Genomic DNA, 18,740 nt, shown 5'->3' on the forward strand with positions numbered 1-18,740 from the left:
AAATTCTTCCTCTGAAAACTGCCTGTTCATATCCTTTGACCATTTCTCAATTGGGAAATGGCTTGTATTCCTATATATTTGGCTCAGTTCCCTGTATATTTTAGAAATGAGGCCTTTATCAGAGATACTAGTTGTAGAGATTTTCTCCCAATTTTCTGCTTCCCTCCTAATTTTTGTTGCATTTCAATTTAACATAATCAAAATTATCCATTTTGCATTTTGTAATGCTATCTCTTGTTGGGTCATGAATTCTTTTCTTTTCCATAAATCTGATAAGTAAACTATTCCTTCCTCTCCCAAATTATACTATCAGCTTTTACTCCTAAATCATGAACCCATTTTGACTTTATTTTGGTATATGCTGTAAGATATTGGTCTATGCCCAGTTTCTGCCCTACCATTTTCCAATTTTCCCAACAGTTTTCATGAAATAGTGAATTCTTAGCCCAGAAACTGGCCTCTTTGGGTTTATCAAAGAGTAGATTGCTATAGTTGTTGACTTCTCCATCTTGTATTCCTATCCTATTCCACTGAGCCACACCTCTGTTTCTTAGCCAGTACCAGGTAGTTTTGATGACTTCTGCTTTGTAGCACAGTTTAATATCTGGTATGGCAAGGCCACCTTCTCTAGCATTTCTTTTCATTAATACCCTAGATATTCTAGACCTCTTGTTTTTCCAGATGAATTTTGTTATTATTTTGTCCAGCTCAGTAAAATAATTTTTTGGTAGTTCGATGGGTATGGCACTGGATAGATTAATTTAGGTAAAATTGACATTTTTATTATATTAGCTCGGCCTAACCATGAGCAACTGATATTATTCCATTTATTTAGATCTGACTTTATTCGCATGAAAAGTGTTTCATAGTTATGTTCATATAGGCCCTGGGTTTGTCTTGGCAAATAAACTCCCAAATATTTTATAGTGCCTTCAGTAACTTTGAATGGAATTTTTCTTTCTATCTCTTGCTGTTGGGCTTTGTCAGTAATGCATGGGAATGCTAAGGATTTATGCGGGTTTATTTTATATCCTGCAACTTTGCTAAAGTTGTTTATTATTTCAAGTAGTTTTTCACTTGATTCTCTAAATAAATCATCATATCATCGCAAAAAGTGATACTTTAGTTTCTTCTTTTCCTAATCTAATTCCTTCAATTTCTTTTTCTTCTCTTATTGCTACAGCTAACGTTTCTAGTACCAAATTGAATAGTAGGGGTGATAATGGATATCCTTGTTTCACCCCGATCTTATTGGGAATGCATCTAGCTTAACCCCATTACAAATAATGCTTGTTGATGGTTTTAGGTAGATGCTATTTATAATTTTAAGGAAGGTTCCATTTATTCCTATGCTTTCCAGTGTTTTTAATAGTAATGGGTGTTGTATTTTGTCAAAGGCTTTTCCTGCGTCTATTCAGATGATCATATGGTTTCTGCTAGTTTTGTTGTTGATATGGTCAATTATGCTAATGGTTTTCCTAATATTAAACCAGCCTTGCATTCCTGGAATAAATCCTACCAGGTCATAGTGTATTATTCTTGTGATAAGTTGCTGCAATCTTTTTGCTAATATTTTATTTAAAATTTTTGCATCAATATTCATTAGAGAAATTGGTCTATAATTTTCTTTCTCTGTTTTGACTCTACCTGGTTTGGGTATTAGTACCATGTTTGTGTCATAAAAAGAATTTGGTAGGACTCCTTCTTCACCTATTTTCCCAAATAGTCTGCAAAGTATTGGAATTAGTTGTTCTTTAAATGTTTGATAGAATTCACATGTAAAACCATCTGGCCCTGGAGATTTTTTTCCTAGGGAGTTCATTGATGGCATGCTCAATTTCTTTTTCTGAGATGGGGTTATTTAGACATTTTACTTCCTTTTCTGTTAACCTGGGCAGTTTATGTTTTTGTAGATATTCATCCATATCTCTAAGGTTATCAAATTTATAGGCATACAATTGGGCAAAATAATTCCTAATTATTGTTTTGATTTCCTCTTCATTAGAGGTGAACTCACCCTTTTCATTTTTGATACTGGTAATTTGATTTTCTTCTTTCTTTTTTTTAATCAAATTGACCAGTTTATCAATTTTATTGGTTTTTTCATAAAACCAGCTCTTTGTTTTAGTTATTAATTCAATAGTTTTCTTGGTTTCAATTTTATTAATCTCTCCTTTGATTTTCAGTATTTCTAATTTGGTATTTAATTGGGGATTTTAAATTTGCTCTTTTTCTAGCTTTTTCAGCTATATGCCCAGATCATTGATCTCCTTTTTCCCTATTTTATTCATGTAAGCGTTTAGAGATATAAAACTTCCCCTAAGAACTGCTTTTGCTGCATCCCATAAGTTTTGGTATGTTGTTTCATTATTGTCATTCTCTTGAATGAAGTTATTAATTGTTTCTCTGATTTGTTCTTTGGCCCAGTCATTCTTTAGAATTAGACTATTTAGTTTCCAATTAATTTTTAGCTTATTTTTCCATGGTTCTTTGTTACAAATAATTCTTATTGCATCATGATCTGAAAAGTGTGCTTTGAGTACTTCTGCCTTTCTGCACTGGATTGTGAGGTTTTTAAGCCCTAGTACATGGTCAATTTTTGAGTATGTGCCACGTACTGTTGAGAAGAAAGTATATTCCTTTTTATCCCCGTTCAGTTTTCTCCAGAGCTCTATCATATCTGCCTTTTCAAAAATTCTGTTTACCTCCTTCTTTCTTATTTATTTTGAGGTTAGATTTATCAAGTTCAGAAAGGGGGAGGTTGAGGTCTCCCAATATTATAGATTTGCTGTCTATTTCTTCCTGTAACTCCCTTAACCTCTCCTCTAAGAATTTGTATGCCTTACCACTTGGTGCATATATGTTAAACAATGATATTGCTTCATTGTTTACGGTGCCTTTTAGCAGGATATAATGTCCTTCCTTATCTCTTTTAATTAGATCTATCTTTACTTTTGCTTTGTCTGAGATTAGGATTGCTACACCTGCTTTTTTTACTTTAGCTGAGGTGCAATATATTTTACTCCAGCCTTTTACCTTTACCCTGTGTGTATCCCCCTGTTTCAAATGTGTTTCTTGTAAACAGCATATTGTAGGATTATGGTTTTTAATCCATTCTGCTATCTGCTTCTGCTTTATGAGAGAGTTCATCCCATTCACATTCAGAGTTATGATTTCTATCTCTGTCTTTTTCTCCATCCTATTTCCCCGTTTATGCTTTTATTTTTCCCTTTCCCCTTCTCCTCCTCAACAAAGTTTTGCTTTTGACTGCTGCTTTCCTCAGTTTACCCTCCCTCTTTATTCCCCTCCCTTATCTTACCATTTCCTACTTGCTACTTCTCCCCTCCCTTCTGACCACCCCCCTCCCTTTTTTTCCCCCCTTCCGCTCCTACTTCCTGTAGGTCAAGTTAGATTTCTAAACTTACCAGGGTATGTTACTCCCTTCTTGAATGAGATCAGATAACTGTAAAGCTCAAATACTGCTCTTCTCCCTCCCTTCTTTCCCTCTAATATGTTTTTGTGCCTCTTCATTTGGTGTAATTTACCCTTTTCTACTACCTCCTTACCTCTTCTCTCATAGCCCTCCCTTTACATCTCTTACTTATGTTTTTTATCTTTACATCAGTTAATTTATACAGGCATTCACAATCTATGTGTATCCCTTTCAATTGTCATAATAGCTGTACCATTCTCAAGACTGACATATATATGTATATATATAAAACATACATAAGATGATATAATCTCACATAAAGATGCAAACAACCTGCCCTTATTGGTTAATAAGGTTTGTGGGGGTTTTTCCCCTGGTTACCTTTTTATGTCTCTCTTGAGTTTTGTATTTGGAGATCAAATTTTCCATTGAGTTCTGGCCTTTTCATCAGGAAGGTCTGGAATTCCCTTATTTCACTGAATGTTCATCTCCTTGCCTGAAAAAAATTATGCTCAGTTTTGCTGGGTAGTTGATCCTTGGTTATAGTCCCAGCTCCCTTGCCCTTTGGAATATCATATTCCAATTTCTCCTGTCTTTTAATGTGGAAGCTGAGAGATCCTGTGTGATCCTGACTGTAGTTCCACAATATTTGAATTGCTTCTTTTTGGCTGCTTGCAGTATTTTCTCCTTGAGTTTATAGTTCTGAAATTTGGCTATAATATTTCTTGGTATTTCCAGTTTGGGATCTCTTTCAGGGGGTGATCAGTGAATTCTTTCAATGACTATTTCGCCCTCTGGTTCTAGGACCTCTGGGCAGTCGTGTTTGATAATTTCTTCAAAGATGCTGTCAAGGCTCTTTTTTTCATTGTGAATTTCCAGTAGACCAATAACTCTTTAATTGTCTCTCCTGGATCTATTTTCCAGGTCAGTTGTTTTCCTAATCAGATATTTCACATTTTTTTCTATTTTTTCATTCTTTACATTTTGTTTTACTACTTCTTGGTGCCTCATAGATTCATTAGCTTCCACTTGCTCAACTCTAATTTTTAATGAGTTAGTGTTTTCATTTTGCTTTTGAGTCTCCTTTTCCAATTGGTTGATTTTGCCTCTCTCTCTAGATTCTGAATCTCCATAGCCATTTCACCAATCTTTTTTTCCATATTTTCTTTTAGCTTCCTAATTTGGTCTTTAAAATCCTCCTTTAGCTCTTCCAGCAGTGCTTTTTGGGCTGGAGACCAGTTCACATTACCTTTTGAGGTATCAGATGTATCTACAATGTCATTGCTGTTCTCTTCCATATTGGTATTTTGATCCTGCCTGTCTCCATAAAAAGAATCTATTGTCCTTGGTTTTTTTGTGTTCTTCTTCATGTTGGTTTGCCTTTTCCTGGCTTTACAACAAATTTCTGCCTTTGGGGCTCAGGGTTCTCTGTCCCAGCTTTCTTATTCGGGAGATTGTGAGTCTAGAATTATAGCCTTCAGTTTTCTGAGGTGTTGGGGAGGGGTCTGGCTCCCTGACGTCTCACTCCCTATGGGTGCTCTCCAGCACCGTTGCTCTTCAGCAATGGTCTCAGCTGTTTGTTGTTTGAGCTGATGTCTGGCACTTCCCCTGGGGGAGCAAGATTATGTCTGGGCTCCTGGTGTTGACCCTTGCCAGTTCTGCTCCTCTGGGACTAATGAACTTCTACTATTTGACCACTGAAGCCCCACTTCTTTCTCCTCTGTTCTAGCATTCTTTTTTTTTTTTCCGAGGAATTCTCTGGGTGAGGGGGGGAAGGGATTAGAGCCTGGCCATTATGTCTCCCGGAAGTTCAAGAAGCCGCATTTCATTCCTTCCGACTGCAAGCCTCAGGAGTCAGTGTTTCACTGCCGGTGGCGATGCGCTACCTCTCATTGCTTCCACAGACTGCCGTCCTGTGTTGGGAAGCCTGGGGATCTTCGATGGTTTTGGGCGCCCAGCTTTCTCCCAGCCTGTCTCCCACATGGATTTCCCAGCCCACCACTTCCGCTTTGGTATGGAGCAGCTCCGCATGCTGAGCACTCTCCGAGCCTACAGATTCGTGCCTTCGGCCTTTCAGACTCTCCTGGCTTGGAAATTTGCCCCACGCAGACTGCTTGCGGTTTCTAACTCTCTCAAATCTGCTCAAATTCACTTCTTTATAGGAATCTGACAGACCTTGTGAGAGAGCTCCGGTAAGACGCTGTTTTCATGCGGCCATCTTGGCTCCATCCCTAAGTTGAATTTTTTAACCCAAGTTTCACTTTACACTTACCCTGTAAATTTTAATTTATTACATTTGGTCCTGTGCTCTAGCCTATAAAGATTTTTTTTTTTTGAATCAGAAGACTTGTGTTTTGATCCTACTTCTGCCACTTACAAAATAGTTCTGCAACCTTGGATAAATAAATTTAGCTTTTTGGGCTGCAGATTTCTAACCTGTATTCAAATATACAAAGGATCAAAGCGTTCACTAGTATACAAAACTCTATATACACTATACCATATCGCTTTTATTTCCTTTTCTGTAATATGGGGATAATAATATCTGCCCTGCCTTTCCCACAGGATCGTTATGAGGATGAAATCACATAACATATGGTTAAGTTCATAAACTTCCAAGTATTATGTGAAGGTCAGGGGTTATTGCTAGTATATAAACAAAGACAGAGGAGTTTCTATTTGATCCTGGTGGCAAGAAGGAGCCACTGGAGTTTACTGAATAAGGAAGTAAATATTGATCTGCTATTTACGAAGGTCATCTTGATAATGGTTGAGAGAAAAATGAACTGGAATGGGGATAGATTTGAGACAGGGAGACGAACCAGAAGGCTATTGTAATAGTTCAAAAATAAGATAATGAAGGCCGGCCCCAGGTTAGTAGCAGTGTCAGAAGACAGAAGGTGGTATGAGGTCATATGAGATATGTTACAAAGGTAGAATCAGGAGGACATGACAACAGTTTGGATGTGGGAGGAGTGAAAGAGAGAGAGAGAGCGAAGGATGATATCTAAGTTGTGAGCCTGGGTGACTGGGACAATGGTAATGCTCTCCAGAGTAATAGGGAAATTTGGAAGAGGGAGAGTTCGGGGGGAAGGATAATACAGTTGTGCTGAGAATCATCACAGAGATAACTGAATCCATGGGAGCTGAGGAAAGCACCAACTAAAATAGTATGACGGAAAAAGAGGCCCAGAACAGAGCCTTGAGAGACACTCATGGTGAGTTAGAGTAGCTTAGAAGAAGATCTACAAAAGGATTTCCTTTTGTAGGTGTAGGTGTTCTGAGACAGGAAGGAGAACCAGGAAAGAGCATTATGGAAAACCAGAGAGAAAAGAGTATCAACAAAAAGACAGTGATTGACAGCGTCAAAGGCTACAGAGAGGTCAAATAGGATGAGGATTGAGAAAAGGCCATCAGATTTGGCAAATACTGACAACTCTGGAGGAAGCAGTTTCAATTGAATGGAGAGTCAGAAGCTTGAGTATGGAAAGTTAAGAAGAGAGTGAAAGGAAAGTGTAGGCACCTATTATAAATGTCCTTCTCAAGGAGTTTAACCAAAAAAGGAAGGAGAGTTATTAGACAGTAGCTACCAAGGATGGACAGATCAAGAGAGGGCTTTCTGAGGATAAGAAAGAAATGGACATTTGTAGGTAGTATAAAAGTAGCCAGGAGACAGACAGAAACTGAAGGTAAATGAGTGAAGATGAATGATACAGAGGGCAATCTGCTGGAAAACACAGGACAGAATGGGCTCACTTGTGCTTGTAGTTTTTGCCCTGTTAAGGAAAAGGGACACATCTTCATGTGAGTCAGGGATGAAGGAAGAGATAGTGACTGATGACATCTGTATGACGTGAGATGAGAAGGGGTGGAGAAGGAACTCTCAGCAAATAGCCTCAAGTTTTTCAGTGAAATATGAGGCAAGGTTCTCAGTTAAGAGGGTTAGAGGAGGAGGCATCATAGGATATTCAAACATAAGGGTGTTTGAGGAAAGATGAAAAAATTTGGTCTCATTTGTCTTCAGGTTATATTCCATACTAGACTTTCTCTACCATGCCCCAGAAACCTCTTCATCCTGAAAAATCAGTCCTGACCTGGAATTTACAAATTGGAAGTACTCTCTCCTCTGCCCTTGTGGCCTCTCCTTCTGATTGGACAGCTCTCCCTATACCCTCCATTTGAGGACTATACCCAGGCCAGCCATATTTTATTCCTCCCCAGCTGTACTCTCAACATTTTTTTAACCATGCCCAAGTGCCTGATGCCTTTGTCTCCCTTCTCTCCCTCTTTTTAGCTTCCTTTTATAGTCTTCCCCCATTAGAATGTAAGCTCTTTGAGGGCAATGACTGTCTTTCTACCTGTATTTGTACTCTCAATTCTTAGAAACATGCTTCACACATGGTAAGTGCTTAATAAATGTGTGTTGACTGCCTGATTGAAAAGCCACTGTAGTGGGTAAGATAAAAAATAAAGAGAACTGCCTTACTGAGATGAGATTATGTAACATGAATTTATGGCAGATCCAATTAACAAGGATTCATGATTTTCTCCTGTTTTGTGTAACAGTACGTAAGTAGGAGCACAGGCAAGAGAGAGTGGGAGTAATCCAAGGCTGGAGCTTAGCAGGGCAAGGTTAGTGACAGGAAATGGGGCAAAGGGACTTGAGAAGGGGACAATGGAGAACTGAATTCATCAGGTAGTTAAGATAGGGAGGGAAGAAGAATGTAGCCAGTGCAGGGATGCTGAACTAGAAAAAAACTGAGAAGTGAAGAGAATGAAGGTGACAGAAAGGATAATTAGGCTTAGGGATTATAAAGCTGAGGGAAAGTTATGAAAATGGATTATGATCAAGTAAAGGAATTTCTGATTTCGTGGAAATGGAATATTTGTGAATGGCAAGAACAAGGGTATGACCATCTGTTCATATGGCTGAGGTGGAATGGAAGTCATGGAAGTTAGGGTGCTTAAGGAAGTACCAATATGTATATCAAAGTCCCCTACTTCAAGGGCAGGAGTTGGGGAAGAAAGAAATACTGCTAACCAAGTACTGCAGTAACTGAGGAAGGGCTCAGGTAGATAACAGCTATAGATCACAATTTGGTGGTGTAGACTGAATGAACCTCAAAAGAGGAGATATTACTGAGTGACAGTAGTAGAGGGAGAATCTAGGTCTCCTTTATACAAAACAATGCACCACAGCAAATCAATATAATTGACCTTCCACTTTTGTAAGATTTGACACTTATTTTTAATTACAAATAAATTTGCATCATGATTTGTAAATACACAGGGCAAATCACTTTCTCAGAACATGATTACCCTTATGCAAAAATGATAAAATTGAGCTCCAGAAAATATTAAAACTGAGGTCCAGACCCTATACTACGGTGATTGCACCAAGAGCAGACATAAGCCCCCATAAGGATTGCCTAAAACAGCCAGACAGTCTGACTCTCTGTATATCCATTGTAAATACAGCAACATTCAACACCATAGATCAAACAACACTCTTAAATCTTCCAGAGAAGCCAGGGGTTAGTCATTCTGTGATGGCTATAATTATTTCCTCTGGAGGTACTTTGAGATCAGTGAAAAGTTTTTTTTTTTAAATTTTGAATGATTTCACATGCACAGTAGTTCTATTCCATATGTGTATGATGCTACCCAAACTTAAGAGTTATTGTTTTACCAGTGTAGAGACAACATTGAACTTAATGACATTTTTTCTGCTAAAGCACTGATGGTATGTAATAGAAAAGTAGATAAAATCCAGAGTCTACTGAAATTCATTCCAAACAAAACTAAATAATGAAAATGAGCATTAAAAAAGGAAACAGAATGTAAAATGATCATGAATATAAATGTGTTCAGGAATGATGGCGTCTGTTCACAAAATATCAATGTTAGTAAAATCTTTAGCTTTCCTAGATGTACCAACGTCCACTGAATTCAACTTCATACAGGAAAATTAGGTTGTACTAAGAAACTAAAGGCATAAAGATACATTAGCCTTTTAAATAATTATTTTGCTAAGATCAAATAAGGTCAATGATTATTAAGATTTCAGAAGGTAGCTAACAATATAAAGTATTTAAAAAGAAAACATGGGCTATCTTAAAGTTGGGGTACTGAAAAAATACTAACATTCTGTTATTTTGGAATAAGCTCAACAAATAATAATGAATTTATGATATGAAATATTTTAAGAAGTGGAGACAAATATAATGGTAAAATTTGATTATTTTTCAAGAATGGACCTCAGAGAGCTCAAAATGGTATACTGAGCAAGAATCTCCTCCACAATACTCCCAACAAATATTATATAACCCCGACATGAAAATCTTCTTCAAATTTGTTCCAAATCATTTCTATTCCAGATGATCCTGTTTGTGGATTATATTATGTTGGTCACAACAAATCTAAGAATATTGTAGGACTTCCTATATATCCCTTCAAAAGAGTTTGGCCTGATCAGTCACCCAGGAAAAGACCAAGTGGATGAAAAAGTCTCTTTCCTCAGATGATGACATCCATTTAGACAACTCATAAAGCTTGCTGTAGTATTAATGTGATCAAAGATTTTCCCCACCCATTCAATAGGCCTCAGGTGGGCCTAAGTGGGAAAGCTTGATTATATCTTCATTTGTAAGTAGGCCTAAAGCCCCTACTTACTAGGTGCTAAGCCCTCAGGACCTTAAGGGGAGTTGCTAAGACCAGAGCCAATGGTATGTACACTGAGTTCTGGTCAATCATGAATTCAGCCAATCAGAAACCTGGGTTCTAGCCAATCAGATGCCAGCTAGGACTGTATAAAAAGAGAGCCCAGAATTGAAGAGAAGAGAATTGAGGGGAGCAGAACTGAGAGCAGCAGAACTGAGAGGAAGACATTGAGGCAGCAGACATCAAGAGGGCTCTGAAGAACAGACATTGAGAGAACTAGAGTTGGCAGAGCTGCAGAAGAGAGTGCTGAGCGGACAGGTAAGATTCATAAGTGATTGTTTACAGGAAGGCCCGAGCAGGGGGGAAGGTTACAGGATGACTTGGTTCCTTGCTATAATACTGTGTTATGATTTCCTTGTTACTACATTGAGGTGGACTTACTGGTTTTGGAATATAATTGCTAGTATATCGAATTGGGGGTATTAGTTCTTGGATTTGATCCTCTAGAGTCTAAATAAACATTGTACTTCCTCTGCCTTCTACATAGTTTCTCATACTTTGCAATTCTGAATCATTGAGGTCATCCTTGAGGTCATGAATCTTGCCTTACTGATATATTTGCCCACCATTATGCAGATCCGAGACAGAAAGTGGGTACAGAAGGACCAGTTGGGCCTGAAGTTGAATAGGAAAAGGAAAGGCCGGATCAAGAAACTGCAAAGCTCTTTTAATGACCCTAGGCTTCCCGCTGAAACAAAGGCTGGTCTTTTCAATATAGATATTCTACCTTGCTATATGGTAATGAGATATGAATTGAAAGAGGGTTTAAGCCCCACCCTGATACATACTGGCTGTGTGGCCCTGGGCAAAGCATTTAACTTTTTAGTGCCCCAGGCAACTTTCTTAAGCTGTAAGTTGCAGAAAAGTTTGTCAGCATAGGTAGAGGGAATTCTTTAGTGAGAGATCTTTATACTGATGAAATCACAGATCCAATAAAAAAAAAAATCACACAATAGGAAACACAGAGGCACCATTGTGGGAAGGAGCAGGGTACAACAAATAGCCAACAGAGAACTTCAAAGAACAGAAGTAAAAGATGTTAATTTAAAAAAGTATAATAGGAAGATGGTCTGGTCATATCGATGAGGCAAAGGAACAATAAGTGGATACCCACACACTACCACTCATCCCCTCATGATGTAAGAGGAAAATGAGGAAGGCATCTAATAGCATATTGGATCCACCCTCTACCCCACCCCTACTGTGGGAGAAATGGAAGAAAATAGACAATAGCTGCACAGGACAGCCAGCCATGGATGGGCTGCAATCTGCACTGCTGGTGAGAATTCCCAAATCTTTGATATAGGACTCTTTGAGTATATTTTCACCTTCATACCCCTTTTTCTGTGGAGTAAAAGTAGATGGCACTATCTACTTATACCCACAATATATCTTCCCATTGCTCTTCAGGTTATTCACAATTTTCAATTGGAAGACATCACTGGATTCCACAATTTAGAACCACATGACTGCAACAGAATACTATTATTGAAAGGATAGGATTTCATAGCAGGGGGTTATCTTGAGATCATGGAAAGCACTATTTGATTTCTCAAATTCATTCAAATAATTTTCCTCCTCAAATTCAATAATGGGCCCTGAATTGGGGCCATTTTTGTGCATCCGCAGTGTTCTTGAGGCTTTTGAGGAACAAGTTCAGTTGGTTGTCAATCTAACAACATTTCATAATCTGGGCAATATATGTTTTTCATTCACTTTAAAAAATAGGTTTAGGGGCAGCTAGGTGGCGCAGTGAATAGAGCACTGGCCCTGGAGTCAGGAGGACCTGAGTTCAAATGAAGCCTCAGACACTTGACACACTTACTAGCTGTGTGACCTTGGGCAAGTCGCTTAACCCCAACTGCCCTGCCTTCCCCCCCTTCAAAAAAAAAAACAAAACCCAAAACAAAACAAAATTTAAAAATACGTTTAATTTAAGCATGGTAGGTAAATCTATATTTTACTCCGGAATATAATGATTTTTTAAAAAACCAGCAAAGCACAGGCAGAGAGATCATGCAGCTTTCAATGTTTTAGTCCACTATGTGACTATGAAGAATACAGTTTGCTATGGAAAGTCTATCTTACATATTCACTAAGAATAATTCTTGATAGACTATTCTCATAAAGACTCCACAGGGATAATTAAGTAAGCATATATAGATGTCAATAGTTGCCTAAAGTTTTTTTCAATTGCCTTTTAAAAATAATAACATTCATAATAATCTTCCTTTCATAGAGATATCTTGAAAACAGATTTCTGGGTGCTTTTAAATTTGCTTCACCATCAGCAAAGATTTCTTTTCTTTATATTTGATCAGAATCAGCTGCTCTTAGTGACTTAAAATCCTAAAGGTCATTTCCACTTTCTCAAACCACATGGATAGTTCCATTGTCATACACGATGAAAACAGACTGCTATAGAAACACTTGTAAATCTGTTCCAAGTTTTATCCATTTGTTGTTCTCCAATAAAACGTAAACTTTAGAGCAAGGACTGTCTCACTTTCGTATTTGTTTTCCCAGTGCCTATCATAGTGCTTAGCATATAAGAGATGCTTGATAAATAATCATAATTATAATAATAGCCAAGATTTACACAGCACTTGGTTTGCAAAGCACTTTACAAATATTATCTCATTGGGAGGCAGGTGCTATTATCATCCCCATTTTACAAATGAGGAAATTGAGGCAGGAAAAGGTTGGGTGACTTAGCCAGGGAAACACAGCTAATAAATGTTTGAGGCCAGATATGAACCTGATTAAGTCCTCTTAACTCCTAGCCCAGTGGTCTATCTACTGTACCGCCACACTGTCTGATTGCTGATTGACTCTCCTTTCATAGTTATCTCTAAATGCTCTTGAGATGATAGGATTTAGTTTGGTACTATGAAGCTTTCTACAGGCTTGTATTCCCCATAGCTTTTGCTGTTTTGTGACATGATATTGTTAATCATTTTCCTTTAGTTTCTTCCATAAAGTTTTATAGACACACTCTAAATTGCCTTTCAATAGCTGCTATCTGTGTCTCTCCATTTGGCAAGAAGGTAAAGCTTTTTAGATGAGCTCTTTAAACATCTTCATTATCGCTGTTTTACTTTGCTTAAACTTTTTAAATAAACTGATAATCAATATCAATGTTTCATTCATCAGCTCTGGGACTCCTGCCGATCAGATTGTTAAGCATTTCACATTAAGTATTTCACTATATCAAGGATCTCTGTTCAGGTCATGTTATATTACTGCATGCAGAATGATCCTCTAGAGCCTATCTCTTTTGTTAGAACACCAAGCCCTATAAGACAGCTATCAGATTATTCCTTTACAATCATAAAACTGTAAAGGGCCCTAAAGATACCCTTTACTTTTGATGATCCTAAAAATTGGGATGTACAAAAATAACATGTAAGGATATGGTTATTCCCTTTGATAAAAGATATGCAGAGGGGCAGCTAAGATAGAGTAGATAAAGCACTGGCCCTGGAGTCAAGAAGACCTGAGTTCAAATCCAACCTCAGACATTTGACACTAGCTGCGTGACCCTGGGCAAATCACTTAACCCTGATTGCCTTGCCCCTCCTCCCCCCCCCCCAAAAAAAAGATATATAGGAGGTCCCAGTCATGCTTCAATTTATACCTCAATCATGTTCTCATCCAGCTGCCCTACCACTGTGGGAATATCCTCCAGGCCCACTTCTATACCCTTTCTAGTTCTGCAACCATAATCAGATCAATACAGCCACTACTGCTAAAAAGGATCTGTTAATCTATTCCTATCTGACAACTCCACACATCACACTGGTGGACTTTCCAAACCAAAACATCCCTTTCTAGCCACCACTCCCCTCTATATGTTGCCTTCCCATCTTAAAATATAACCTCCTTAAAGGCAAGGACAGTGTTGGGCACACAGTAAAAGCTAATCTTTTCATTCATTCATTCAGAATAATTGACAGGCCACTTCCATTTCTTAATCCAGAACCTTATCTTCCAATATAATTGTCCCTGTCTTCCCAGTGTCTACTTTCCCAACAACATCACCAAGTATCAATACCTTACTACTCACATATATATTTGTAATTTTTCTAGGCTTATAGAATTTAAAATAAATCTAAGTAAAATAATAACTTCCATAACAGTGTTTTATTTAAGAATAATCTTAAACTTTTAAATACCAATCTAAGTTACAATTTTGATAATTTAAAGGGTTAATTCTGTCACAAAAGATCTAACACCAAGAAGTGAAAGGAACATTTAATCACTTTAAAATTCCTTTCAGCTACTGATCAGATCATTTTCATATATTACAAGAGTCTACATTTTTGTCAATTCTATGTAAAACTACCTGTTCTATTTCTGATGAAAATAAATTCTTCCCTTTGTTTTTAAATGAGCACTCAAGAAACTTGAAAGACAACCGAAATACTTAACTTAAAAGCATGAAGAGTCCTTTGGGTTAAGCAAAAGAAAAGATCAAGTCAAGAAAAGCCCCTTTTATTTTTCATTATTTGTCAGAAAGCACATTTCAGTCTTTACCTCTGAGTAGATAAATCTAGAGAGGATATAAAAGTTTTTATTTTGTTTCACTAATGTACCCACCCCCCCACCCCCAAATCAAGCTAATTTGTTTTGTATTTTTTTCTTCTCTACTATCAATACCTTCCAAAATGTTAATCGGTATTATTTAATGACCTCCCACCAATCAAATATAATCATTCCAGTTTTAAACTTCCTAAGGTATATTTTCAAACCCCAGCTTTATATAAACCCTAGGAAGAATTTATTTATTCTTTTATTTACACATACCAAACCTCTGTTCAAGTCTAAGTATAGAGTGATATTCCAGTGTATACCTTTACTTAAAACACAGAGTACCTGTAAGAGAGGTATAAGCTTTTCCTTCTAAAATTTCAAAACTGTAAAGGGCTCTAAATATACACTTTACTTTCAACTACTAGAACAGATGAAAATTCGAATTTACAAAAATGACAAGAGTTAATTATTTCCTTTTAAAAAGTATTCAGTAAAGGATTTCTTTAAATAACAAAATTTCCCCAATGCATTTAAAAAACAATTTGCATTGATCCAACTTAGATACAGCTTCAAAAAAATATAAAGAAGAATAAATCAGTTGTGAAGTGCTTTATAATTTTCAAAGTGCTTTACTCATAATAATGCTGTGAGGTAGTAATACAAGTATTAATTTGCCCATTTTGCATATCAGAAAACTGAGACTCCAAAACATCAATGACTTGCCCACATTCATCTAGCTAGCAATGATTAAAGTGGGGACTAAAACCCAATTCTCCCGACCATGAGACCATTTCTCTCTCTAGCACACCACAAGGCCTCTCAGGTCATCACTAATCAGCAAGTATTTAATGGAGTATTTACTACATGCTTAGCACCATGATAGGCCCCATGGGGACAAGAGAAGTACAAATCAAAAACTCTGCCTTCTAGACGATAATCTAGTTTGGGAGACATAGCTAACTCACATTTCACATCAGTGACCAATAATACAAGGCCAAGTATCATGGATCCAAGGATCATAGAGTTAGAGCTTGAAGTCACCTCGGAAATCAAGAATCCAACCCCTTTATTGTACAGATGATGTAACTCAAGTCCACAAAATTAAGTTAATTGACCACAGTCAACCAGCTGGTGTTTGAGGAAAGATTCAAAATTAGGTATTCCTAGATCTAAGTCCAATACTCTATCTACTACAATCTGCCTCTCTATAATTAAGTGCTCAATGTAATGTATGAAGCAGATTACTATAATTGATAATGATATAAGAAAATAAAAAAGCATGAATGAAACATTTGAAAAATGTACAGAGGGCAGAAAGAAGTTCAGAAACAAGTGAGTATTGGTACTACCATAGAGAGTGCAACATACACTTTAAAAAACAAGCTGTAAGTAACATGGATTCATGGTTTAATGTACCAAAAAGTGAAAAAAAATTTAAGCACAAGTTACAATGTATTTAGAAATTACCAAACCATTAAGATAAGACTCAATTTAATTAAATTCAATAATTGATTAAATACCTACTCTATGAAGAGTATGTAAAGAGTTAAACATTTACTGAACTCTCACCTAGGGAGATGCATTGTGGGAGGGAAAAAAGCAAAATTTAATAAATGAGTTTAAGGATACTGTGTAAATCTTCAAATGAGTCAGAATAGGTGGGGAGCCCTTAAAGTTGAGGGCACTTTAGCAACTAGCCTGTAATTCATAGTGTTAAGATAATTGCCTTCGGTACTAAAGCATAAGTTAAGTGACTGCTCCACAGTCACATGGTGTGTGTCAGAGATAGGACTTAAACCTAGACCTTCCAAGGTCCAAGTCACTATACCACATTAGCCCTTGATGTAGAAAACAAACATATCTAACCTATAATTAGTTTTAGTTACAGTTATAATTTTTGTTTTATTACAATGAACTTTTTTGAAAAAGTCACAATGGTAACAGAAACTTTCTCTAACAGAAATCATAATTACTTTGAACCCTATTATAGATTGTCCAGTAGTTTTATAACTACTTAAAGTGCCACTATCTATAAAAACTTGTATACTACACTGTGGATCAAAGCTGTTTCAACAAAACCTACATGCTAAATAACTTCTTCTTAAGAGTTATAATGTACTTCAGAATTTAGTGTTTATCATCACTAAATCGTCTGAACATCTTCTGTAATTACTTTTCCAAATAAGACATAAAAAACACACAAAGATATTTGTCCTCAGGGTTTTCTGGTAAATGTATGTGTATAAAGATACTCAGAGAATTTGAACTTGTGCCCCGAATATAAAAAATTTGACTGACATATTATTATTTTAAAGCTAAACAATGCTACTATTGAGAGAAGCAAGCTCAGAATTAAATTTGGATTTTCAGAACAATGACATAAAGGAGATAGCAAATAGCAAAAGGAATGTCAATTAACTGAGCGAATGATCTATTCAAGATATGATCTCAGAACACCGCCTACTGTCCAATTTAAAAAACAGCACTCTGAAAAAAGAAGCCTCTTCACTCTTCATGACAAATGGCAAAAGGAATAAAGAAAAGAAAATAGCAAAACAGCATCATATAGAATACTCTCACAAATGAAATTTTGGAGGGGCAGTATGGTTTAAAAAAAATCTTGTTTCCATATTGATTTCACTAAGAATCTATAATGTCACACAAACATTAAAACAAACCAGCTTCTCCACAGTAAGCAAAGGTACTTACTGTAATCCTCTGTTTCACAAATTTTTGATACATCTGCTATAGATTGTCAATCAAATGCATAAAGTGTTTGAAAAATGGATCTTCTTCCTTCACTTGGTCACCCATACATAGATATTTAGTCCACAGAATCAAAAATTTAAAGGCAACCTAATCTAATCCCTTAATTTCACAGATAAGGAAACTGAGACCAAGAGAAGTTAAATGGATTGTCCAAGACCACACACTACTATTAAATGGCAGAGCAATGATCTGAATCCAGGTCCTCTTGCTCCAATCCAGTCATTTTTCATTGTACTAGCCTACTACCAATTCTTTTGAGTTAAGATGAATTTGTTTACAAAAGCCTATTTCCTTCTCATATTCTCATCAAATGTCCTCAGTGTTTCTAGATTAATCTTATGTAAATTTCATAGAGATGGGAGAAGAGGCACATGGCTCAGTAGCTACTGTTATTTTCTTAAGTACTTTTTGGGAGGTAAAAAGGTACAAAAATTTTTCTAAAAGTTTAAATCCTCCCTTTCAAATACCCGCAGGGCTGGTCCACCAATATATGTACCTTGGCCAGGCACTGAAAATGAAAATGAAAAACTAGGCCCAGAATTGGGTAACAGAAATACCCAAATACAACATCTCCTTCACCAATACATATATCCTGGATAGGCAAGGCAAACATATAATGAAAAACTGAGTCTAAAATTGGGTAGGAAGAAAACTGCCTGGATTGCCCCTGGGAAACTGTCTAGCACTTTAAATGATCCCAGTCTTCTCCCTGAAACAAAGGAGATCATCTTTTCCTATCTGTTACAGAAACTAAAAGTAGTTCATTTTTAGAGTGCTTTTTTTTTTAACACCAATACTATTCTGGTGAGATTATATGGAAAGGAGTCATAAAACAAATGTGAATCATGCAAAAAGGATAACAGAGGAATGTGGTAGGCATAAATAAGCTGGAATATAAACAAGGCCTGCACAGATGAGGCACCTTAAAAGACAACATCAGAGATATGTATGAGCAGAAACAGGATAGGCCATTTAGCAAGAATGGAGGATAACCACTGGGTAGACCAAATGATACAAACCTATCCACATAATGTCAAGGGACCTACAGAAAGGTGTCCAGAAACTGAGTACAGCCATGTAGAGGATGAGTGAGGAACATAAATATCATCTGTCCTGACAGATAAATTGAAATATCAATTTCTACTGTGGTCCCCATTACATTCAGGCTTGCAAATAAGTAACAATAACTCACATTTATGTTGTGTTTTAAGATATATAAATATAGTTTCTTCTTTATGATATGATGACAAAAAAAATAGACCAAACCCACCCAGGTCAACTTTGC

At 36.8% G+C, this 18,740-nt stretch overlaps 1 protein-coding gene across 1 annotated transcript in view; it reads right to left on the bottom strand.

Annotated features, from left to right (window-relative positions):
• The window catches only part of LOC118837892 (mitochondrial intermediate peptidase), a 204,438-nt gene that overhangs the window by 139,626 nt on the left and 46,072 nt on the right, over window positions 1-18,740 (bottom strand). The window lies entirely within an intron of this gene.

The sequence above is a fragment of the Trichosurus vulpecula genome, chromosome 2 (genome assembly GCF_011100635.1).
Source record: "Trichosurus vulpecula isolate mTriVul1 chromosome 2, mTriVul1.pri, whole genome shotgun sequence".
In the NCBI taxonomy this organism is placed as follows: Eukaryota; Metazoa; Chordata; class Mammalia; order Diprotodontia; family Phalangeridae; genus Trichosurus; species Trichosurus vulpecula.